Genomic DNA, 24,891 nt, shown 5'->3' with positions numbered 1-24,891 from the left:
GAATATACTTAGCAACTATTAGTGGCTTCCACACTAAAAATACTGTTTTATTTCAAAAAAATAGAACCCTGTAGATATGAAAGTCATGTGTGGACTTTGGGAGACATTTGTCTTTGGATAGTAATATAGGATAAATGATAGTTCTGGTACAAATTAACCTGAATCAGGTATAGTTGCCAAACCATATTTGAGGTTGAATATTGGATTTTTTCCTCTAAGTGTTGTCTCCAGATCTAAGTGTAAGCCCAGGGCACTCCAGGCTTCTTGAAGCAGATCTGTTTCTCATTTGAGACAGATGGAACCATCAAGGATTTTTCCCATTTGCCTATGCCTTGGGAGAAGACGATGCTATTCCCTTTGGGTACATTTAAGGCAGTCCAGTCAAATTGAAGGATGGAGGGAGCAGTGGCTGTTTTAAGCCCCAAAGGGTTAGAAAGGGTCTGTGAACCAGACTTGCCTTCTCAGATGACCTAAAAGCCCAGAATGGGATCATTTGGACCATGGTAGGGAACCTGGAAATTTCAGTTGGTCTAAATTCTTGGTCATGGAATTAAAACAAATTATATCTACTTTGGTTATCAACGTAGTCCAGTATTTTGTTTTGGCTGAGTCCTGCTGGAGTCATATTTTACTCTGTGAATTTCTTCTGTTGTGACCTTGCTTCTTTTACACATCTCCAAGTCTTCTGCTCATCCTCTCCTTCTGTTGATCTAGACAGATGTTTCCCAGTAGAGCTGGACACATTCCCTAGTCTCTGGCAGGAATTTTCATTAGATAAGAAACTTGGAAAGATTTCTGAATGGTTGATCAATCACTATTGTGTAATGTATAGATTGTTTATATATATTTTTTTAATTTATTTTATTTGGTTGCATCGGGTCTTAGTTGAGGCAGGCTGGCTCCTCATTTGGGGCTCGCCGGCTCCCTAGTGGCGGCACATGCGCTCCTTAGTTGTGGCATGCGGGCTCTTAGTTGCGGCATGCGGGCTCTTAGTTGCAGCATGCATGTGGGATCCAGTTCCCTGACCAGGGATCGAACTCAGGTCCCCTGCATTGGGAGCGTGGAGTCCCATCCACTGTGCCACCAGGGAAGTCCCTAGATTGTTTATATTGATAAAGTATTATCGTTGCATATTTGGGGGAAGTGTTTGAGAACAGTTTTATGTGTGTTATCTGCTTCTCACGATGCTCCTGTGAGATAGAGAGGGTAGGGTATGTTTAATACCACCATTCTCCAGACTGGAAACCAAGGTTTTAGAATTATCTCAGTCCAGGGTCCTTGCCATTCAGCCTTCCTGTAGAATGAGGAAGGCGAGGAGTGATGGATAAGAGAATATATGTGCATGGCCTTTGAAACAGCTTTGCAACTATGCAGGCAGGGGATCATCATCATTGTTAGTTTGCCCATAGGAGGAAAATTATTAAGCACCATACAGTTCATACAAGACTGTTTACAGGCTGGACTGAGTCACAGATTTGGCTTTTAATATATTATGTTGTTTTGAATATAATACCTCCTTCTTAAATGCTATTAACTTTTCATGAACTGATGAGGGTGTGTGTGTGTGAGTGTGTGTACAAACTAGAGTTCCTTGACTTTTCCCTCGATGATGGAGGGCTTTTGCACTTAGCAATGTGCTTATTTTATATACTGTATTTAAGGTATAGAATACATGATCCTGTGAAATGCTGCTTGTGTCCAGACCTTCAGCAAGTTAATTATTCAACTCACTGTTCTATTTGTATTTTTTTAACGTCTTTATTGGAGTATAATTGCTTTACAATGGTGTGTTAGTTTCTGCTGTATAACAAAGTGAATCAGCTATACATATACATATATCCCCATATCTCTTCCCTCTTGCGTCTCCCTCCCTCCCACCCTCCCTATACCACCCCTCTAGGTGGTCACAAAGCACCAAGCTGATCTCCCTGTGCTATGTGGCTGCTTCCCACTAGCTATCTATTTTACATCTGGTAGTGTATATATGTGCATGCCACTCTCTCACTTCGTCCCAGCTTACCCTTCCCCCTCCCCGTGTGCTCAGGTCCATTCTCTAGTAGGTCTGCGTCTTTATTCCTGTCCCTCCCCTAGGTTCTTCATGACCTTTTTTTTTTTTTTTAGATTCCATATATATGTGTTAGCATACAGTATTTGTTTTTCTCTTTCTGACTTACTTCACTCTGTATGACAGACTCTAGGTCCATCCCCCTCACTACAAATAACTCCATTTCGTTTCTTTTTATGGCTGAGTAATATTCCATTGTATATATGTGCCACATCTTCTTTATCCATTCATCCAGTGATGGACACTTAGGTTGCTTCCATGTCCTGGCTACTGTAAATAGAGCTGCAATGAACATTTTGGTACATGACTCTTTTTGAATTATGGTTTTCTCAGGGTATATGCCCAGTAGTGGGATTGCTGGATCGTATGGTAGTTCTATTTTTAGTTTTTTAAGGAACCTCCATACTGTTCTCCATAGTGGCTGCATCAATTTACATTCCCACCAACAGTGCAAGAGGGTTCTATTTGTATTGACTCTCACATTGGGGAAGGGGTTGTAAGGCTTGGGATTTATGATTAAGAGCGTTAGAGTTTATAATTAAGTGTGTTAGGAATGGTCATCAGAAATGGAGATGTCAGAAAGGGCTTTTTATCCCTCTAGGCCCGTTTTATGTTTCTTGGTTACATTCTCTCACTATCTTTATTTTTTTATTTTTTATTTTTTTAACATCTTTATTGGAGTATAATTGCTTTACAATGGTGTGTTACTTTCTGCTTTATAACAAAGTGAATCAGTTATACATATACATATATCCCCATATCTCTTCCCTCTTGCATCTCCCTCCCTCCCACCCTCCCTATCCCACCCCTCTAGGTGGTCACAAACCACCGAGCTGATCTCCCTGTGCTATGCGGCTGCTTCCCACTAGCTATCTATTTTACGTTTGGTAGTGTATATATGTCCATGCCACTCTCTCACTTTGTCACAACTTACCCTTCTCCCTCCCCATATCCTCAAGTCCATTCTCTAGTAGATCTGTGTCTTTATTTCCGTCTTACCCCTAGGTTCTTCATGACCTTTTTTTTTCTTAGCTTCCATATATATGTGTTAGCATATGGTATTTGTTTTTCTCTTTCTGACTTACTTCACTCTGTATGACAGACTCTAGGTCTATCCACCTCACTACAAATAACTCAATTTCGTTTCTTTTTATGGCTGAGTAATATTCCATTGTATATATGTGCCACATCTTCTTTATCCATTCATCTGTCGATGGACACTTAGGTTGCTTCCATGTCCTGGCTATTGTAAATAGTGCTGCAATGAACATTTTGGTACATGACTCTTTTTGAATTATGGTTTTCTCAGGGTATATGCCCAGTAGTGGGATTGCTGGGTCGTATGATAGTTCTATTTTTAGTTTTTTAAGGAACTTCCATACTGTTCTCCATAGTGGCTGTATCAATTTACATTCCCACCAAAAGTGCAAGAGGGTTCTATTTGTATTGACTCTCACATTGGGGAAGGGGTTGTAAGGCTTGGGATTTATGATTAAGAGCGTTAGAGTTTATAATTAAGTGTGTTAGGATTGGTCATCAGAAATGGAGATGTCAGCAAGGGTTTTTTTTCCCTCTAGGCCCGTTTTATGTTTCTTGGTTACATTCTCTCACTATCTTTAAACACACACACACACACACACACACACACACACACACACACACACACCCCTCTAGATGGTTTATTCATTCATGTGCAATTAAACTTAGAATGCAGACTTCATGGAGACAACACATTAAAAAACCAAAGCTTAAGAGACCTATTAGTGAAGTTCATCTGAGTGCCTGAGGTATAAAGAATCTTTACAGCCTTGACAAAATGTATCCCTAAGTGTTCTTTGTTTAACCAAGATGTGCTAATACATGTTGTGTTGTATTTTAGTGTTCTTGACCTTTTAATTAAAATCCCTTGAAATGAAGACGTAAAGTCATGACTTAGACCTAGTTGAAGCTACCAAAGATTAGTATTTGTTAAGGTAATGCCAGTTTTGCTGTCAGTTTTTTAAAAACACACTTGCTATTTCTTTCCCTAAAGGGAGGGAAAGAAGTGTTTTTTCCTGCATGATTTTATAAAATTGTACTAGACTTTATATGGATTTACTGGATTCCTAAGCAGAAAGATGCATATATAAACACATGTTAGCAAGCATATTTTTATGAAAAATTAGACTTATGAACCTCCATTTTCCTAAGTAGGAAAGGAAGCAACCAGCAACCCCATTGCTTAGAGTACTTGCAATTGAACCCGACAAAAAGTAGAAAATGTATTTCAAAGAGCATCTCTGCATGGGCTAGTTAAAGACTGGGACCACCTACCTGTCTAATTTCTATGGCTGCTTCAGATGAAAAGCTCTTGGTGGTAGACATTTCTCTTTGAATTAAAAGGAACCCCCTTGGTGAACTCTGTTGCCACATTTTTTTTTCTTGTGAGGTATTCCTTCCTTACAAGAAAGTTTCAGGAGTCATTGATCAATTCTGCCATTCCTACTCACCTTGATTACTAGTGCTCAGATCTCCTAGTTCATTTACTGGGGAGATTCTTGTTTATTCAATTAGTTGCTTGTAAGGGAAGATGCCATACATGAGTAGACTTCAAATGAAAGCAGTGATGGCATCATTGCATCTTAGAGTATTTGAAATGGACACATAGATGTGCTTAAACAAAAGGCATACCTCTCCCATTAAATGGCCATTTAATGCTTCCACTAGGGAAATAGGCGGAGTTCAATTCGATTTGGGAGTTCTCCTCTCAGACACTGGTGGTCTTCTTCGATGATGCTTTTTAATTTAGTTAAATTCCAAGCCGACTGCTGGCCCTGTCTTTTTATCCAACTGGACCTTCCTACTGTACACAGCTCCAATGGCTCTCTCTGTACAGTCTTTCCAGAATGCACTTAGGACATTTTCTTTTGCTTTTGCTCTTTGAATATGCAACCCACTCTATTGTTTGCAAAACAATTCACCTGTGCTTTTTTTCTTTTGTTTCTTTTTTTAAATAAATGACCACCAAAAGATTTCAGAACAAAATGAACCCCCAAAGGCTAAATTGACAGTGTTCATCAACTTACTGCCTGTCTCCGGACATCATAATAACCGATATCTCAGAGTTGTGCATTCTTGATTTTTATAATGTAGTGGATGAAATCAGATTGAGAGTGGAACTTGGAATTCATTGCTCAAGTCCACAGAAATCTAAATGCCCTGATTTTGGAATCTGTAGTATCTGGGCCCGTCTGTGTATTTACAAAATGTCCTCTGTGTGGAGAAGATGAACATTTCTGTGGTACATTCAGTAAAGTTCTTTGGCTCTGGGGAATGCTTAGATGGTGGAGGAGGTCAGGTGAAGCCAAAATAGCCATCTAATCACACGACAACGTAATTATTTTTATCTGTTCCAAATACTGAATTTGACTCTTTGGTTGTTTTGTTTTGTCTATCCGTTTGTTTTTTGCACTACCTCTGTTTCCCCAAGGCAGTCAGTCTTTGGGAGGCCAAAGAAAGAAGGGACTAGAGGTGTCAAGGGTCAAAGAAAATGCAAGGTCAGTTGGCCACCTCTGTTCAGAAGGGCGCCGCCACCACACCAGTAAGAAAGCAGAAGCCTCTCTCCAAAGTCATTCATGTTCCTTTGTGTTGACACACTGACCCATCAGGTCACCTTGGAAAAAATGGAACCTATCCTGTAGACGGGACTAGATAAAGTGCCAGTGGAAGACTCTGCCTTTCCTTCTTAGTCTCAGACCTCTGACCTTTTAGTCTCCAGGAATGTGCACCCTGTACAGTCATACAGGGCCCTGTACTCAGGAGGGCCTAGCACTTGGTTTAATGCTTTGCTGTTGCCCACTTGCAATTCTTAATTTTTTTAACAAAAGGATGTCCCGCATTTTCATTTTGCACTGGGTCGCACAAATTATGAGGACGTCCTGCTTGTACCTCATACTACTTTAACAAGTGTTGGCCTGAGGTGAAAAGAAAATATCCACCACCCTTTTTTGCGCACTTCCATCTTCTGTATGCCACCCTACCTCTGTCCCAGTGAAGGAAGCACCGGATTATACTCATTTCTACCCAAGTTTAGAGGACTTAATGTTTCCTTTCCAAGGACTATTTGCCTTCTAAAAGAAGGTAGCAGACCAAGGGTAGTGTTCAAAGGGATGCATTTTTTAGGTAGATTTTTTGGTTTTGGCCTTTAAATAATATACGGTGTTTATCATAGTTACAGCAAAAGCAGCACCAACAGCAGCAGTTGAACTGAGCTGTTTACAAAATTCATTATTGCATATTATTCCATACACAAGGCACAGGCAGTGTGATGGTGTCTGTATTCTATTCACAAAAGGTAAATACACGAGCTGGATGGATCAGCTAAGTTCCTTAAAATAAGCATGTTCATCCTGTGTCCCATGGGGTTCAAATGCCTGCCCTCAATGTCTGGCAGCATTGGTGGTGGCCGTAGGAGGAGTGAGGACTACTCTTTCCCCCCTTGGCAGCATCAATGAAGGTGGAAGTTTTGAGTACCAAAGGGGGAACGTAGTGTCATGCTGAGGGGCCCTTTCGATGTGTGGACACCTACCACATGGGCCGTCTAAGCCAGCAGACCCGAAGATACATAGACCAGCATCTCCTCTCTCATGAACATCATCATTGTACCGTCTATCTGACCAGCACCTCTTTTAATTATTTGCAATCTGTTCTTTCAGAGAAGGAGAACTGGTTTGCTCTGTTATTTTAGCTAGATAAACGTAAAATGAAGTGTAAAATCTTAATGTGTTATTGAGCTCCAGTTGAATTTGAAATTGACCTTTCTTCACTTTTGCTAAAGAAGCATTATAAAAAGGGATTTCTTGACGTTGTGACAAACTTACTCTATTGAGAAAAGATTTGTAAGCATGAGATATCAGGAAATCGCTTATAATTTTTTTTTTCAGAAAGAAGAAATTTTTTTCTTAATAGCATCAGGAGGATTTGCGAGGAGACTGAAGAAGAATAGACGAACTTAGATTTAACAATCATTTGTGTACTTTAGATAGAAAAGCTAAGATACTTGTCCCCTAGCCTTTAAAGAGATTCAGGGAAATGGGGCTGGTGATCAGAGAAAATTCCAGGGGCTGGCAATAGGAAGAAGTTTAGCTTAATGGGGACAACATCAGGTTCAAGTAAGCATGGCAGCAGGTGATAAATGTGGTAGAGGTCTACTGATTCGGTCCTCCCTGCGCTTTCTATATGCTGGCCATTGTGCTCTGTTCTGTGGAATGAAATGAATATAGTAAGGTTTTTGTTCTTGAGTGCAAAGTCTAGGAGGGGCGATAGACATGTGCCCAGTTGGGACATCTGATTGCAGCTGAGCCCATCTGACTCTAGTTAAGGACATGGATTTCTAATCCACGGCTCTAGGGGCAGGACCCTAGGAACAGCAGCAAGGGAATCCAGAAGAACTAGAGTTCTGGCCAGGAAACCAAGACAGGAGCTCAGTCGGGCAAGACAGAGTGTCAAGGACAGGCACAGGATTGCTGGAACTGACTGACCGCAGTGTATAAATCTCAAGGGGTTACCGAAGGCTCAGTTACTGCAACTGGGGTGAAATGCCAGAGCAGGACTAGGAGCCCAGGAGACTTGATGCTGACCATTATACTTCCTCACAGCTTCGCTGGCTTTGGAGATTATCCTGAGCCGAGGTAGGATTGGGCTCGTCTGTGGTCACTCAGAAAATAGTAGTGATGAAATTGAGTTACGTTAACTGTGAAGGCGAAGTTGAAAGTGTTATGGCTTCTTGAACAAAAAAGAAAAAGTTATCTCTGGCAGTTTGTAAATTGTACCACTTAAGCTGTTGGTTAGTTTGAAAAAAAAAAAGTGTCCTCAGAAATCCTAATTTGGGGCTTCCCTGGTGGTGCAGTGGTTGAGAATCTGCCTGCCAATGCAGGGGCCACGGGTTCGAGCCCTGGTCCGGGAAGATCCCACATGCCGCGGAGCAACTGGGCCCGTGAGCCACAACTACTGAGCCTGCGCGTCTGGAGCCTGTGCTCCGCAACAAGAGAGGCTGCGATAGTGAGAGGCCCGCGCACCGCGATGAAGAGTGGCCCCCGCTCGCCACAACTAGAGAAAGCCCTCGCACAGAAACGAAGACCCAACACAGCCAAAAATAAATAAATAAATAAATAAATAAAATTAAAAAAAAAAAAAGAAATCCTTATTTGACTGGTGACTACCCAAATAATTGAAGCAGTGGATGTTAGAGAAACCTCATCTAAATAAGCACTGAACTGATCTATAGGAATAGAGAATGTTCCAGACTTTGAGAAGGCTGCCTTTTAAGTAGTTTCTGTTGTGAGTCCCAGATAAGGTATACCCAGTTCCTAATTACCATGCTTTCACTTAAAACCATTTGTCTTCTCCCAGTACACCCCTTTCTTGGTTTTACTATGGCTAATGTCTAACTTGTCAGTACATTTGTCTTCAGGCACATTTAAGGATTTGTCATACATGGTGGAAAGTACTATTTTTAAACTGGTACTTTAAAAACTGTATCATCTTAGGGTTGATTTTGTACTTATACTTCAGCATACAGAAATGAAACTTTGTTGGTGGTGTTGAAAATCGCTCTTATTGCCTTCTAAGTTTAAAAGAGAAAACATAAATTACTGAAATATTAAACGATAAAAAATGGCTCTAGTCACTGCCCATGAGGACTTTGCTGCATGGAATGTACTTGACTCCAAGTACTATAGAGATGATGATTGTTTATTCGAGATGCTTATGAGAGGGTTGACCCACCATTTTTCATATCGTAGCAGCTCAGGGAAGTAGAATAGTATTCTAGCACATAATGTGCTTTTCAAAAGCTTCAAGGTAATTTATATTACTTGTAATATAGCCTTTTAAAAACGGATTTTTAAGTCCATAAGTATCGAGATACATATACAAGGTAATAAATTTGTTTTGCTGTTTTTTTTCTTTTTGAAGATTTGATTGAAAAATTACATTTCATTGGATAGTTTTCATGACAGTCTATCTTATCGGACCTAAGCCAGGTTGTTCAGAATAGAAGCTGGAAATTTCCTCTTGTCTCACCCCACCTTGACCAGGCATTGCAATATGAATTTGGAATTGGGACCATGTGTGCCCCTTATCCATTTATTTAATATCTAATCCTAGCAAAGCATAAGCAGACTCTCCGCCTTTGTAGTTTTTCATGGCTATGACCACTTTATGTGAATTACCACAAGGGGAGGGCATGGTTCCTGATAGGAGAATAAAGGATAGTCTTCCCGAAGGACATTGTTCCTGAGGAATACACCTTTTTTAAAAAAATTTATTTGTTTATCATTTAATTAATTTTTGGCTGCGTTGGGTCTTAGTTGCGGCACAGGCTATTTGTTGCGGTGTGCGGGCTTCTCTCTAGTTGCAGCGTGCGGGTTTTCTCTTCTAGTTGTGGCGTGCAGGCTCCAGCGCGCGTGGGCTCTGTAGTTTTGTGGCTCGCAGTCTCTCTAGTTGAGGCACGCGAGCTCAGTAGTTGTGGCGCGAGGGCTTAGTTGCCCTGCGACATGCGGGATCTTAGTTCCCTGACCAGGGATCAAACCCGCGTCCCCTGCATTGTAAGGCAGATTCTTTACCACTGGACCACCAGGGAAGCCCCTATAACAGTTTTTTAAATGTTCCTTGCTTCTTTTGATTATGTCAGTTGTTTTCTGGTCAGAATAGTCATATGTGTCTTAACTACTAAGTTTTTGAAAACATTCTATGATCCACACATCAGATTCTTTTCAGTTGGCATATTTTAGGCTGAAGCCACTGTTTTGTTGCCTGTTGATACAGAGCTTGGTTCAGCTAAACAAATACTTGTCAAATGCCCTTTTGTGTGTCAGGCTCTGAGGTAAATACTGAGACACAAAGAGGAGAGAGACAAAGTCCCTACCTTCTAAGGGTTCACAGTGCAATGGGGTAGACAAAGGAATAAATGGATATTTTAATGTATTGAGATAGACTCAGATGGAGTATACAAAGATGTGCTACTGGAGCCAGTACCGACACAGTGTCTCTGCCTCTTAGAGTCTCTTCTCCTACTTGCTACTCACCAAATAGATTTTTAAATATTCCTTAAACTAGACTGGGAAGCCAACAGCATCTTCTGCTACTTAGTAGGCAACCTTCTATCATAGGGAAGGGTATTTACAGTGGAAATGCTGTTGAGATCAGGTACATTTAGGCTCTGGGATGCCTGAGGCCATTGTGCAAGCAGTTTTCCAACCCCAGTTCAAGGTAGTTACTTTTGGTCTTTCTCTTCCACAAGGTGGAGAAGGAACAGACAATGAGTGGAAGCAGGCGGAGGAAAAAGAATGGGAGAAAGCTAGAGAAGCACTGGGAGGAAGGAGTAGAGAAAATAAAGAGGCACACGTGGTGCCCGCTCCCACAAATCTACGTGCCTTCGAGGCTGAAAAGGTGACTGACCCTGGTGTAGACTTCGTATATTTTCAGTAAGCTATATTTAGCTGTCTACTCCTTCAGTTCCTTCTTAGCAACTTTCACACAAAGGAGGCCTCCTTTGTGCTTAGGGACATTCTCAAGCACTTACGTTTTTTTCCCTGGAATTCACAGGCCCTGCTCTGTTTTGTATTTTATTGCTTTCAGCTTACTTCCTGTTCTCTTGATTAAAAACTAAAGCCTCTGTACAAATGATAAGGAGTTAGAAATGGAGCAGACACCAAACATTGCTTACTGGTGTTCACACCGTGTCCAGGTGAAGTGAATCTAGGGCAGCTGGGATAAAAACACTAAATGGAACCGGCTTTCTGCACGTCTTGTTCAAAGGAAAAAGAAGTGCTTTAGAAAAGGCTTTGCTTTTTCAAATTTTCTATGGAGTTATTTACATAAGTTTAGAGCTCTTTATTTTTTTTCTTTCATTCTGCTGTCTTGTGAAGCCTCCTATATTAGCTTGGTTTAAATGATGCTAAAAAGGATACATTTGCTGGCACTATCAGGGGGCCGACTGAAAATGATCACCTCCGACAGCACAAGATGGACCAGCTCTTTCTTTTTACCTCCTGAGGGTTGAAACACTCTCAACTTTATTAACAGGAACGTGTAGCGACAAGCCTGCTAAACTTATCTAGTTCCAAATAAACACTTTAATTCATCAAAAGCTTACAGGGAGGCTCTGCAGGTTTATAGAAGAAACACCATACAGAAGCCTCACAGAGGTCCAAGGCAGTGATCTAGTTCTGAAGCTAGAGATTGTTGATTTGCGACACAAACATATAGAGGCTGTTAGTATTTTGAGCAGACTGCAGTTTGTGGCCTGGGGGGTTGTGTGTAAGATCCGAGTCCATAAAAGGATGTACCCAGGGAGCAGAATTAGGATATTCTGGGTTGGGTGACTTACGAAAGAAATATGAGGAAAATCTCTTTAGGTGTAAGACTTGGAGTATATTTACTAAGAGCACCAAACCTTTTAGTTCACAAGAAGGAATGGTTAAAGTTAAATATGTACATCACAGGAGCTAAGAATTCAAAACCAGTAGAATATGCCATCACGATAGAAATTCATGTACTGAATAGTTCTGGGTTTTCATTAAGCCCTTAAATTTCTTAATAGAAATTATGTGCATATGCCTATACATGTTAACTGTAATAAGGTTTTCTTTATATATATTTTCATACACACCTTTAATATTGTAGCAGAGCACTCAGTTTTTGGATTTAATTATACTGTTTAAAAAATGCCCCAATTTATAATGGGTACAGTGTTTTAATCAAAATGAACTTTCAGCAAGTCACAATGATAAATCTTTTGGAGAGGCAGATAATCAGCTTGTAATGTCACCTTACTTTGATGCCGGGAGTTGGCTTTTTTTGGGGGGGGGTGGGATTCTGGATAATCATAAACCAAAAGATTATCATTATCATTTTATTACATTACTCTAGTTAAAGAGAATACATCAAAACGAAGATTGCGTTTGGCAGCCCTTTACATAATGGACTTTTGTTACAAGGAAACGTGGCTCCCTCCCCTAGTGTGTATAGAACAACCCAGGACACTTCTGGCAGCTGGCCATGGAGTCCGTCCTGGCTTTGGCAAGAACAGATGGTTTTGGGGTCTGTTGTTCACATTTGATTTCCATGTTACAAATTTTGAATGAAGTCTTTACTGAACCCTTTGTCCTGCAGTCTGCAGCTCCTCACATCAGGGGGCAGTTAGGCGCCGTTCCTGACATGCCAATTTGACACCCGAGTACTGCCATTTATCCCCAACTTGGATTCCCCCTACCTCTGGCCCTCTACTGGATGGAAGCAGTAAGTGTGGGTATACTGCCCTCTGGTGTCCAGCTCGGAGAGGTGCCGAACAGCCTAGCTCTGAACTCTAGGAACCCGGGGGAGACAAACGCCTGAGCTCTCTCTCTGACTCTTGGGAGCAGCTCTGGAGGTGCCTGTTTGAGTACCAGATTCTTATCAGAACGTACTTTCTCCTCTGGGAAGGACCTTGAGTCTATCCATTTCACCACCTTCATTGTCCCATTCTATACACATTTATTGAGCATCTACTATGCTTTTAATTTTTAATTCAACAGATATGTATTAGCACCTACTGTGTGATAGGCACTGTGCTCTGAAGCTAGGGATCTAGCAGTGGAAAGGATGCAGTGATAAAGAAAAATCTCTGCCTTAATAGAACTCAAATTCTATTGGCAGGGCAGGAGGTGGAGGGCAAGGAGACAGCAAAGAAGGAAATACATAAATAAGGCAATTAAAAATTTGTGCTAAGTGCTATGATGTAAAAGTAAGGCAGAGTAAAAGAGGGGGGTGGGTGGTGATGATATTTTAGATAGGGTGATGAGGAAAGCCTTTCCAAGGAGGGAGTGTTTGAAAGGAGAGCTGAATGAAGTGGGAGGACATACCATTGGGAGCATGCTAGGGAACCGAGGCCAGAGAGGGGGAGAGACTGGCCTAAAGACTCACAGCTTTTTTTTTTTTTAAAGGACTACTTTTTTTTTTTAATGTATTTTTTTAAACGCATTGTTTATTTATTTATTTATTTTTGGCTGTGTTGGGTCTTCGTTTCTGTGCGAGGGCTTTCTCTAGTTGTGGCAAGCGGGGGCCACTCTTCATCGCGGTGCGCGGGCCTCTCACTATCGCGGCCTCTCTTGTTGCGGAGCACAGGCTCCAGACGCGCAGGCTCAGTAGTTGTGGCTCACGGGCCCAGTTGCTCCGCGGCATGTGGGATCCTCCCGGACCAGGGCTCGAACCCGTGTCCCCTGCATTGGCAGGCGGATTCTTAACCACTGTGCCACCAGGGCCTCTCTTGTCGCGGAGCACAGGCTCCAGATGCGCAGGCTCAGTAGTTGTGGCTCACGGGCCTAGCTGCTCCGTGGCATGTGGGATCTTCCCAGACCAGGGCTCGAACCCGTGTGCCCTGCATTGGCAGGCAGACTCTCAACCACTGCGCCACCAGGGAAGCCCAGACTCACAGCTTTTTCACGGCAGAAGTATGACTAGAATACATGTGTTCCCTGACTCCAAAGCCAATGATCTTATTTCTGTGCTGCATCCAGGGAAAATAACAGAAAAAAAATTATTGAGCTTCTTCTATATATCAGGTAGACACCAGGACCCTGGGTTATGAGGAGACACACAAACATGAGTTAAAGTTAAGAGAAAGGCTACATGTCTAAATGTCTGTGTCTGGCAGGTATCTTTTGCATAGAAAAGTCAGCAGTTATCTGCATGAATGGCAATCTTATTGTTCAAATATGTCATTGTAATCCTGTGGTGTCTGGCGCTAGCCAGGTGAGTGCTGGGTGGCCTGCGTGCCTTAGAGGATGGGCTTCCAGGGTGGCTGCAACACTGGGTCACTTGCTGTTTCTCCCCCTACGTCCTAACCCCGACCCCAGCGGAATGGCTGCTCCTTGTATTCTCCTGGGCTGCATGTTGGGAGGGAGAGGCTATCTTGGCTTGCTTTGAAAGGAGCCAAGTCAGGAGGACTCTGTGGATGGAAGGTCTCTATTATTCACAAAATGGCGGTGGTGATGCTCAAAGGTCATCAGATTCAGAAACAGGGTCAAAGCACTAATGAACTGGAACCCTCATCCACATGGCAGTCCAGTCACTTAGGATAGATGGAGGGGACACTGCCTTTGTTGAGAGCCCGCCCCATGCGCACTTTCTGGCATGCCCTTGGTCCTCCCTGCTTTTACCTCCCAACTCCCGTTCCTTTCATGGGGTTATCTATACTATGTGTTTTGGCTTAGGATCTTTCTTTAGAAGAAATAGCCTCCTGTTCTCATTTCTTTTTACATAATGGTTCAAAGATTGGAAGGGAAGATTTTTCTAGTTGACCTTTAAGGCCTGATTTTCATCTCTTTAAAATCTATTATCATATGTAGATATGGTGTCATATCTGACAGCCTAATTGAGGACATGCCTTCGGACATGACAGTAGGCGTGTAGTAAAGGTGTAGTAGGGGACTGGCTTAGCCTTTATTTACCTCTGGTTTTTCTACTACCAAAGGGAATTTTTTTTTAAATGAGCACTTTTGGGGTAAAGAAATTTCTAGCAGAAAACATGTCCTTTTGAAAGATAAGAATGTCTCATCTCCTATAATAACATACCCTTTTATGTCCCCCTCCTCCAACTCATAGAATGACACATATGACAGTCAAAAAATGAGAGTTTGAAATGAAATGTGATGAATATAATTTGAGGTCAACTTTTAGTATGGCCTCTGTGAGTATAATCAGTCTCCTGAGGAAATGGTCGCCTCCTCTTCCCAGGGAGACAAATGCTCCTTGTGGTTGGTAGGAGGGGAAGAAATTCTTTCTTTGCCTCCTGTGCTTGCTGATATCCAGGACCTCTTTACTACATGTACTTCTTTCTTGGGGCTTTATGGTTCATTCTCATTTTCTCTCCCCCTCTTCTTCTTCCTTTCCCTCTTTTTCTTTCTCGTAAATCAGCCAGTGTGTATATATATATATATATATATATATATATATATATATATATATATATATATATATATACACACACACACACACACACACACACATATATATGTGTGTGTGTGTATGTGTGTGTATATATATGTATATATGTGTGTGTGTATATATATATGGCTGATCTCTACTTCTTCTATGTAATCCAGCCAATTGACCAATTGACTCCTCATTTATCAGTTAATAACTAATTGTGCACTGATTACCCTAGCCTTCTCCCAGCCCTGGCTGGGGAGGAACCTGCCCTCATCGACCTCATTTCATTGTACCTCTTGCATCAGCACTGTTTTGGAAATAAGTAATAGCCTTGGGGAGCTTAAATAAAAACAGTAGTTAAGCAGGAGTTCCCCAAGTTTTTAGCTGACTGAGAATTTTTCCCTTTTGGAAATTCTTCCACTGAGTGCTCTGTGCTCTTGTTGGCCACTTTATTTGGTAAAGTTGAAGGATAGCAAAATGATCCATTTGTGATTTTTCAAATGATAATAGCTTATATTTGCATGGTCCTTTAAAAGCATTTTTATATTTGTTTCACTTTTCTCCTGTAACAACCTCGTGAAGGACATGGAATCATCCTGTTTGATGGTGAGGCAGCAAGATGTAGTTGAAAGCATTGCAGACTCAGAATCAAAGAACCTGGTCTCAGTTTGCAGTCCATGGAGGTGACAGGTGTCCCCTGAGGACTCTGGAAGTAGGTTCTTCTCTGATAATTAAACTTTAAACAAGATGCAATAGATCAAAGCAGAGAGGTGTCATCGGAAGGTATTAACATTGTTAAAGAAGTGATATGTCAATGATAACAGAGGCTGGAGAGAGTAACTGAGGGCGTTCTGCAGAGCCTGTCTAGTTCTGTCCAAGCCTGCCCTATGGCAGGTTTATCTTCATTGTAGAGATGGTTCATTAGATTACAAAGACCTGATACCATTGCACATTTACATGATTTCACTAACTCATGTGGTAATGATTCCGAACTCACCAATCAACCTTCTGATTATAATTCATCTTTTCATGTAGCTTGTCTATGGAGAGTATGGCCAAGAATATGAGAATCTAGTCTCCCTAGTAGTAATAATTCATATTGCAAATGAATACTTAGGCATTCTGGTTGCATATGCCAGTTACTTGGGATCTTTCTTAGCATGAGTCAGATAAACACCAGGACACTGACAAAATCAAATTTCTTGATGGGTAAAGCTGAGGACCAAATTTTGGACCATAGTAAATTTGTCAAAATGAAGCCTCTTCTGTGAAGCTTCGTAGTGGCTGCCTGGTCGGTTGGCTTTCCCTGGTGACATCCTTCATTATCACCATGCACACGTTCTTTTGAACATTTAAGGATTTTTGTATTTATAGGCTGCGCAAGCTTGGGCAAGTCATTCCTCCTCTCTGAGCCTCGGTGTCTGTATCTTTGAGTGCTTTGGAAACTGAACAAATGTAAGGTAGTAGTAGTATGATGAGGAGGAAGGAAAAAAAAAACAGGTTTGAGGTTTGGCATCAGAGGTAGTTTGCCTAACATCACATGTCTAGCTGACGGCAGCCATAAGTAGCATAGGACCCTCGCTATATTCTGGGCACACAGGGGCGAGAGGTGGGGATAAGAAGGCAAAAACAGAGAGAACTCTTGAGTGGGTGAAGGGGCGTGGCTCTTGGATCAGAGGTGAAACAGCAAGGCTGAGTTCCACCTGAGAAAAGGCGTTGGCGGACTCAGAACAGTGAGAAAGCGCCTAGCCCCACAGCTGAATCCCTTGGCGTGCTCTCCGAGGATCTGAACAGCCCCCGAAAGTCAAGTTTTCCTCCTCACCTTCTAGGTTTTGGCCTAAATCCCAGGAGCAGAGCTTTTCCCCTAAATTTCCGTCATGCCCTCTGCTTGGTTGCTAGATCTCTTTACCTGGGAAGCTAATGGCATTTGCCTTGGACCACTGCGGATACTTCTATATCTTATGTATATGTCTCGTAAAAAATCTTTGAGGGCAGACACATGTTCATCTTTAATCCCCAGGGGCTAACACAGTGCTTGGCAAAATGTCAATAAAAGCCTAAATCACTGACTTGTTTAGTGAAGGTCTCTTCGTGAGTAGGTCTGTCCTTTCCTCTTCAAGTCCTGATGCTAAGAGTGAAACAGAGAGTGGCCAGGGTTATTGGAATTGAATCACAGGATGCACAGAAAGATCATCTAGTTCCCCCTACACATTTTACAGATGTGGGCACAGAAATCCAGAAGATTGAAGACACTTCCTGAGGTCCTACAGTTAGTGACAGAGGTAGGACCAGAAGCCAGATCAGCTGATTTAGGATAGAATAGGATGGGATGGGATGGGATGGGATGGAATGGAATGGAATAGAATAGAATAGAAGTTGTTGAGCAGAGGACTGACCTCACCTCTACTTGGCAACAGCCTGTGGCTCTTTAGGCACCTGCCACTCTCTGTTTAGTCAAAACTTGTTCAAAACTTCTTTGTGCTGGAGGGAAATGGTTAATTGGATTCCTAGGGGTTCTTCACCACTTGTTCAGTGTTCCTCCTGTCTGGAACCAAAGCCTGATTGCTGGAAGAAGTAAAAACCATCCCACCATTGTGGGAAAAAAAATCCTAAAAGTTAATCATTTCATACAGTCATGGACTTTGGCATGGGACCCTCAGAACCTAACTAGAATCCAGGAATGTTTCCTTTAGATGATATTGCTGAGTGAGAGAAAAACATACACATCCCAATATCAGGTTAATGATACACAATTGTGTCCGACTCCTCATTCCTTTGACATTGATAAATGTTAGTGGCTCCAATCTGTTCTTCCTGGATGTAATTTTATGAGGCTCAGGTAGTGTTGTGGACCAGCGATTCAAATGGCCTTAGTTCTTAAAGATTATAGGAAATCCTATAGAAATGGAATTCTGTTGGGAACCCACTGCTTTGTGATTATTTTCTATTGCTATAAACAGTATTAAGCATCAAGTTATTGGCCATCAGACCTGAGAAAGTAGTTAAATAACCACTTACAGGTAGGGACCTATGGTAATTACCTAGCTTTTGTCCACCTACCAGATGGACTGTGTATGCAGTTATAAAATATTTGACTTTGAACTTTTTATTAGTGAAGATACATGCTTGATTGTGTTTAAAGTATCCTATCAGGCTTTCACACATACTTTATAAAATATCTGTTCTTTATTTTGACAGGATTATGTTTAAAGGAGCCTTTTGATGACAGACATTTATCTTTTCTAGATCTTTTGTCCCTGGCGATTTGCTGTAACTTTTATAAGTCAAAGGGCTTATTGATCTATAGATTTTATATTATACTGTGCCTGAATAGCTATTGCTATATTACTGTAGAAACTGACTGCTATATAGTCAGGGTGAAACATATTGATTTTCATAGACTGTAGTATTCTTCGCAGAAAGAACGTGTTGAATTTTAATTTCCTGAGAATGTCAACTTGCCTTGCCTGTCAAGAAATTAAGCTGGGGCTGGTGTTTACTGATGTGATAGCAGTCTCATACTTGATCAGGCATCATGTCATCTTATTAGATCAGTACCTTTCATAGGCATTCGCCAATCCTTGTATTCATCATCCCATCTTTCCTTTTAATGGTGTGTACTTAGCACCAGTAAGTAAGCAACCAGTAAATGCAAAAACCAGTACCTGGCACATAATAGGCATTTAATTTGAGATGTTTATTGAGATATTACTAATGGCTGCTATAGTACCAAGCTGTCTATCTATATATCTATTTATATCTATCTATATCTTATTTAGTCCTCAAAATAAACCCTGTGAGGTAGATACTACCCTTTCCCTTTTACAGGTAAAAAACTGAGGCTCAGAGAGATCATGTAACTTGCCCATAGTCACACAGCCTGGAATCCATAAAAAGTGGCAGAGATAGTAGGGTTGGACCTAGTTTACCAGATTTTGGAGTCTACTTGGCTATACTACTTCCCATAAACAGGCTGGCACTGACTTTGAGATATTCAAATCTACCCTGTCTCTGATAAACAGCAAAATAAGACCCCCCCCAACTTCCCCAGCCCAAGGGGGAAGAGAGAATTATACCTGGTGGGAAGGGCTGTGCTCAAGCAGTGCTATCTGTCAGCAGCTGTCCGTATCCACAAGTAAAGCCCCCTAAGGGAAGTTTCTCCGAAGGAAGTTCCCATACTGGTGTGTTCAAAGACCTAAATTTTAAATGGGACCACCTCAACATTTCCTACTGATTTATTGCTTCCTGAAGGGAAAAACTCAGTGGTTACTTAAGAAACAAAATAAAAATCAAAAACCCTTATGCAAAAAGGAATGATTGTCCAGAAGAGGCAAATCCATACAGACAGAAAGTAGAGTAGTACTTGCCAGGGCTGGGAGAGGGGAATGGGGAATGAGAAGTGACTGGTAATGTGTCTGGAATCAGACAGTGGTGATGGTTGCACATCTTTGTGAATATACGAAAACCCACTGAATTGTACACTTGGAAGGGGTGAATGTTATGGTATGTGAATTATATCTCAGTATTGTTTAAAAAAAGGAAATGGAACATCTGCCTAGAGCATCCATGTCCTTAGGTGTTCACAGTGCTCTGGGATGCCTTTTGTGGCCCGTGACTTTTCACCAAAGATCAGTGAGTAACTAAAATCACCTCTGCCCAGGAGCTGGTCAGCATGGGCTCCTAGTTACCAGTGGAGATTTTTAACTCTGATTACAAATTTCCTATGAAAGTCAGAGAGCCAGTTTGGGTCCCTGACACTCTGCAGGATACCCAGGTAAAGGCTATTTTTTTTCCTCAGAAGAAATGGGAATAGTTAAAGTGTAACGTCCTCAAACAACTTGATTTATCTTGAAGTGCAGCAATTTGCTACACGTGCGTTTTTCAGAAAGCACTAATCAATTCCAGGTCAGAATCAGTTAAAGCGCCCCACAAATTGATAGTGAGGTCTTAAAAAGGCTCAGCAGCTTTGGAACGTTAAATTTACTTGCTGTAAATTTGGAATAAGAACATAAAGAATCACTTTCCAGCAAGATGATGAAAATTCATCATGTTCATTATGTGTTTCTTCAGAAGCACACTACATTAATTTTCCAGCTCAACTAAGTGGAGGAAGTAAGGTCTCTTGTTACTAAAAAGTTGCTCTGACGTTTAGAGAGGCGGACCAGTTCCATTAATGAATCCAATCTGCTCTGACTTGTGACACTGCTTAATGTGTCCTAAAAACCCTAATGTTGATAAGTGTCATACAAACCAATATCAGGGTTTTTCCCCTTAAAACAAGACCCAGAAGGTGTTTATAAAACTTAGTTTTGTTTCCCAAGGAGCCAAATGCTTACAGTCAGCTCTTGATTATGCAGGCTAATGGGGGAGAGCAGTGGTGTGGCTCCTCTGAACATCTCTCTTCGCCTTTGGGGTATGTATTGGCACTCATTTGACTCGGGGGCGGCGTCAGAATGAAAGAAGGAGGAAAGTAAAGAAGTCCCGCTGGTCAGCATCTCTCCTGAAAGCCCTCTTCAGACATCTGTCCCACTCCAGGCTGTGCTGAAGAATTATAGCATTCCCTCTCAGCCCAGAGGGGCCTTCTCCTAGCTAGATGAAAATAATGAAGTGTTTTCATGTTTAAAAGCCCTCCTGCTTGGTAGCAGGCCAGCATAGAGAAGTGAAAAGAAAAGCAAGGCAACATCGGGCATTCTTTCACCTGCTTTGCTTAACTTTGTTAATAAGAACGTGAAAGCAAAGTAATTCACCTTAGGATACCTGAGATTTGCTGGCTTATCTTTCTAGGCCCTATAAAACACAGCTTTTGGGGCTTCCCTGGTGGCGCAGTGGTTAAGAATCCGCCTGCCGAGTCTCGAGCTCTAGCTGGCAGCCAAGCGTACAAGCTCTGCGATCAGCGGCCGCCATCGACGTTGCTTCGTTTCCTCTGGGCTCATCTGCGCCACTCGCTCGCCACACGCTCCGCAGTCATAGCAGCTATCATGGTAAAGCTTGCAAAGGCCGGTAAAAATCAAGGTGACCCCAAGAAAATGGCTCCTCCCCCAAAGGAGGTAGAAGAAGATAGTGAAGATGAGGAAATGTCAGAAGATGAAGAGGATGATAGCAGTGGAGAAGAGGTTGTTATTCCTCAGAAAAAAGGCAAAAAGGCTACCACAACTCCAGCAAAGAAGATGATGGTTTCCCCAACAAAAAAGGTTGCAGTTGCCACACCGGCAAAGAAAGCAGTTGTCACCCCTGGCAAAAAGACAGCCGCTATGCCAGCCAAGAAGACAGTTACACCTGCCAAAGCAGTAGCAACACCTGGCAAAAAGGGAGCCACACCAGGCAAAGCATTGGTAGCAACCCCTGGTAAGAAGGGAGCAGCCGCTCCAGCCAAGGGAGCAAAGAACGGCAAGAATGCCAAGAAGGAAGACAGTGATGAGGAAGATGAAGACGACAGTGAAGAGGAGGATGAGGATGATGAAGAGGAGGAGGAGGATGAATTCGAGCCAGCGGTGATGAAAGCAGCTGCTGCTCCTGCCTCAGATGATGAGGATGACGAGGACGAAGATGACGATGAAGACGATGAGGAGGAGGATGAGGATGACGAGGATGACTGAAGAAGAAGCTACGGAGACTGCACCAGCCAAAGGAAAGAAAGCTCCAGCAAAAGCTGCTCCTGTGAAGGCAAAGAGCACTGCTGAAGATGAAGATGAAGAGGATGACGATGAGGATGAGGAGGATGACGAGGAGGAGGATGAAGACGAGGAGGAGGAAGAGGATAACGAGGAGGAGGAGGAAGAGGAGGAGGAGGAGGAGGAAGAACTTGTCAAAGAAGCACCTGGAAAACGAAAGAAGTAAATGACCAAACAAAAAGCAGCTCCTGAAGCCAAGAAACAGAAAGTGGAAGCCACAGAACCAACTACATCTTTCAATCTTTTTGTTGGAAACCTGAACTTCAGTAAATCTGCTCCTGAATTGAAAACGGGTTATCAGTGACCTTTTTGCTAAAAATGATCTTGCAGTTGTTGATGTCAGAATTGGTGTGTCTAGGAAGTTTGGCTATGTGGATTTTGAATCTGCTGAAGACCTGGAAAAAGCCTTGGAACTCACTGGCTTAAAAGTCTTTGGCAATGAAATTAAACTAGAAAAACCAAAGGGAAAAGACAGTAAGAAAGATCGAGATGCGAGAACACTTTTGGCTAAAAATCTTCCTTATAAAGTTACTCAGGAAGAATTAAAAGAAGTGTTTGAAGATGCTGTGGAGATGAGATTAGTCAGCAAGGATGGAAAGAGTAAGGGGATTGCTTATATTGAATTTAAGACAGAAGCTGATGCAGAGAAAACCTTGGAAGAAAAGCAGGGAACAGAGATAGATGGGCGATCCATTTCCCTGTACGATACCGGAGAGAAAGGTCAAAGTCAAGACTACAGAGGTGGAAAGAATAGCACTTGGAGTGGTGAATCAAAAGCCCTGGTTTTAAGCAACCTCTCCTATAGTGCAACGGAAGAAACTCTTCAGGAAGTATTTGAGAAGGCAACGTTTATCAAAGTGCCCCAGAACCAGAATGGCAAATCTAAAGGGTATGCATTTATAGAATTTGCGTCATTTGAAGATGCTAAAGAAGCTTTAAATTCATGTAATAAAAGGGAAATTGAGGGCAGAGCCATCAGGCTGGAGTTGCAAGGACCCAGGGGATCACCTAATGCAAGAAGCCAGCCATCCAAAACTCTGTTTGTCAAAGGTCTGTCTGAGGATACTACAGAAGAGACACTAAAGGAGTCATTTGACGGCTCTATTCGTGCAAGGATAGTCACTGACCGGGAGACTGGATCCTCCAAGGGGTTTGGTTTTGTAGACTTCAACAGTGAGGAAGAGGCCAAAGCTGCCAAGGAGGCCATGGAAGATGGTGAAATTGATGGAAACAAAGTTACTTTGGACTGGGCCAAGCCTAAGGGTGAAGGTGGCTTCGGTGGCCGAGGAGGAGGCAGAGGTGGCTTCGGTGGCAGAGGTGGTGGCAGAGGTGGCCGAGGTGGATTTGGTGGCAGAGGCCGGGGAGGCTTTGGAGGGCGAGGAGGCTTCCGAGGAGGCAGAGGAGGAGGCGGAGACCACAAGCCACAAGGAAAGAAGATGAAATTTGAATAGTTTCTTCTATCCCTGTCTTTCCCTCTTCCATTTGAAAGAAAGGACTCTGAGGTTTTTACTCTGTTACCTGCTCAATGACGGAGCCTTCTGAGGACATTCCAAGACAGTATACAGCCCTGTGGTCTACTTGGAAATCCGTATAGATAACATTTCAAGGGAGATAACCCTGTTGGTGTTGACTGGATATTCGTAAAAACTTTTTAAAGAGATGAGTGATAGAGCTAACCCTTATCTGTAAGTTTTGAATTTATGTTGTTTCCTCCCATGTACAAAACCATTTTTTTCCTACGGAGTTTTTTGGTTTTGGTTTTTTGTTTTTGGTTTTGGTTTTTTTTGCGTTGGTGGGTTATAAAGGAAAGCAGAATGTTTTATCATGATTTTTGCTTTAGCAACTTTGGGACAAATTAAAAGTCCTAAACTCTGAAAAAAAAAAAAAAAAGAATCCGCCTGCCAATGCAGGGGACAGGGGATGGAGCCCTGGTCCGGGAAGATCCCACATGCCGCGGAGCAGCTAAGCCCGTGCGCCACAACTACTGAGCCTGCACTCTAGAGCCCACGAGCCACAACTGCTGAGCCCGCGAGCCGCAACTACTGAAGCCCGTGCGCCTAGAGCCCGTGCTCTGCAACAAGAGAAGCCACCGCAGTGAGAAACCCTGCCACCCCAACGAAGAGTAGTCCCTGCTCACCGCAACTAAAGAAAGCCCACGCACAGCAATGAAGACCCAACACAGCCAAAACTAAATAAATAAAATAAATAAAAATTTTAAAAAGTCTTTAAAACAAACAAACAAAAAAACCCCACAGCTTTCCATCTCATCTTAAAGGACCCCCAAAAGCTTTGCAAATCTACGATGTGGTCTAGAACTACTTCACACCTCCTGAAATGCAGCCTATGTTGTTGTGAATGATAGCAGCTATTTAAATAAATCCTAGAAATGCTGCCCAGAAGTTCAGATCAGGAAGGAGTGGCTGTGCCTTGACTTCCTGTGGTCACAGCACCTGCAGGTCTATGATCCCTGGCTCTGTTTGGCCCCTATCTGCTTGGGCTCTCCTGACCAAGCTGAGTACCCTGACACCTTTTATGGCCTGACGTCTGCTGTGGTTGCACAGGCCTCTTTGTCCACTCCTTGCCTACTGACTCTTTGACATCTGCCAGACTCTGCAGGCCTAGCAAACTCTCAGGGCTGCCCTCTGCTAACCGGTCTCCTTGCTGTCTGAGCTGAAAGCTTTGGCAGCCTGTTTGCATAGATGTAACACCTATTCTTGTGACGGATCTCTATCTGTTACCATGGGAACTAGGCACAGGAAGCCCATATGACAGGCATCCAGTCTGAATCTCTGTGGTCATTTCTTGGCTGCTAATGGAGGGAAGCCGGGGCAGAGGTAATCTGATCGAGTGGATGACCCCAAATTCTTTTGCGTTTGGTGTTGGAATGGACATGCACAGTCCATCAGGCAGCCATGTATAAGCAGACTGCTCTGAGTCTCATTAGGACTTCCATTTTATAGCAAGGTGCTGGGAGAGGATAGAGAAGAGGAAATGGGGAAAGGGGACAGAATAAGAGGGAGGGAGAGAGGATGGGGGGCAAGTGGAATAGGAAATGTACAGAGACGTACTGAAAGGAGGAGTGTTTCTGTGAGTTCAAACAGGTGGAGCTCTGAGTGCTTCTCAAGGTAACTGACTTGCTCTGCTGGGCTCTCCTTTTCCTTCTGTTCCCTGACTAGCAACCTCAGATTTGCATTTCTATCATAG

The 24,891-nt window shown here is 42.5% G+C and overlaps 1 protein-coding gene and 1 pseudogene across 2 annotated transcripts in view; both read left to right on the top strand.

Annotated features, from left to right (window-relative positions):
- The window catches only part of GPC3 (glypican 3), a 426,198-nt gene that overhangs the window by 166,383 nt on the left and 234,924 nt on the right, over window positions 1-24,891 (top strand). The window lies entirely within an intron of this gene.
- On the top strand, window positions 20,869-23,506 carry LOC309652294 (nucleolin pseudogene; annotated as a pseudogene). The gene has a single exon. The product of its transcript is annotated as a nucleolin pseudogene (transcript).

Source organism: Balaenoptera physalus (genome assembly GCF_965194825.1).
Source record: "Balaenoptera physalus genome assembly, chromosome: X".
In the NCBI taxonomy this organism is placed as follows: domain Eukaryota; kingdom Metazoa; phylum Chordata; class Mammalia; order Artiodactyla; family Balaenopteridae; genus Balaenoptera; species Balaenoptera physalus.
This window is presented reverse-complemented; position numbering and strand designations above follow the sequence as displayed.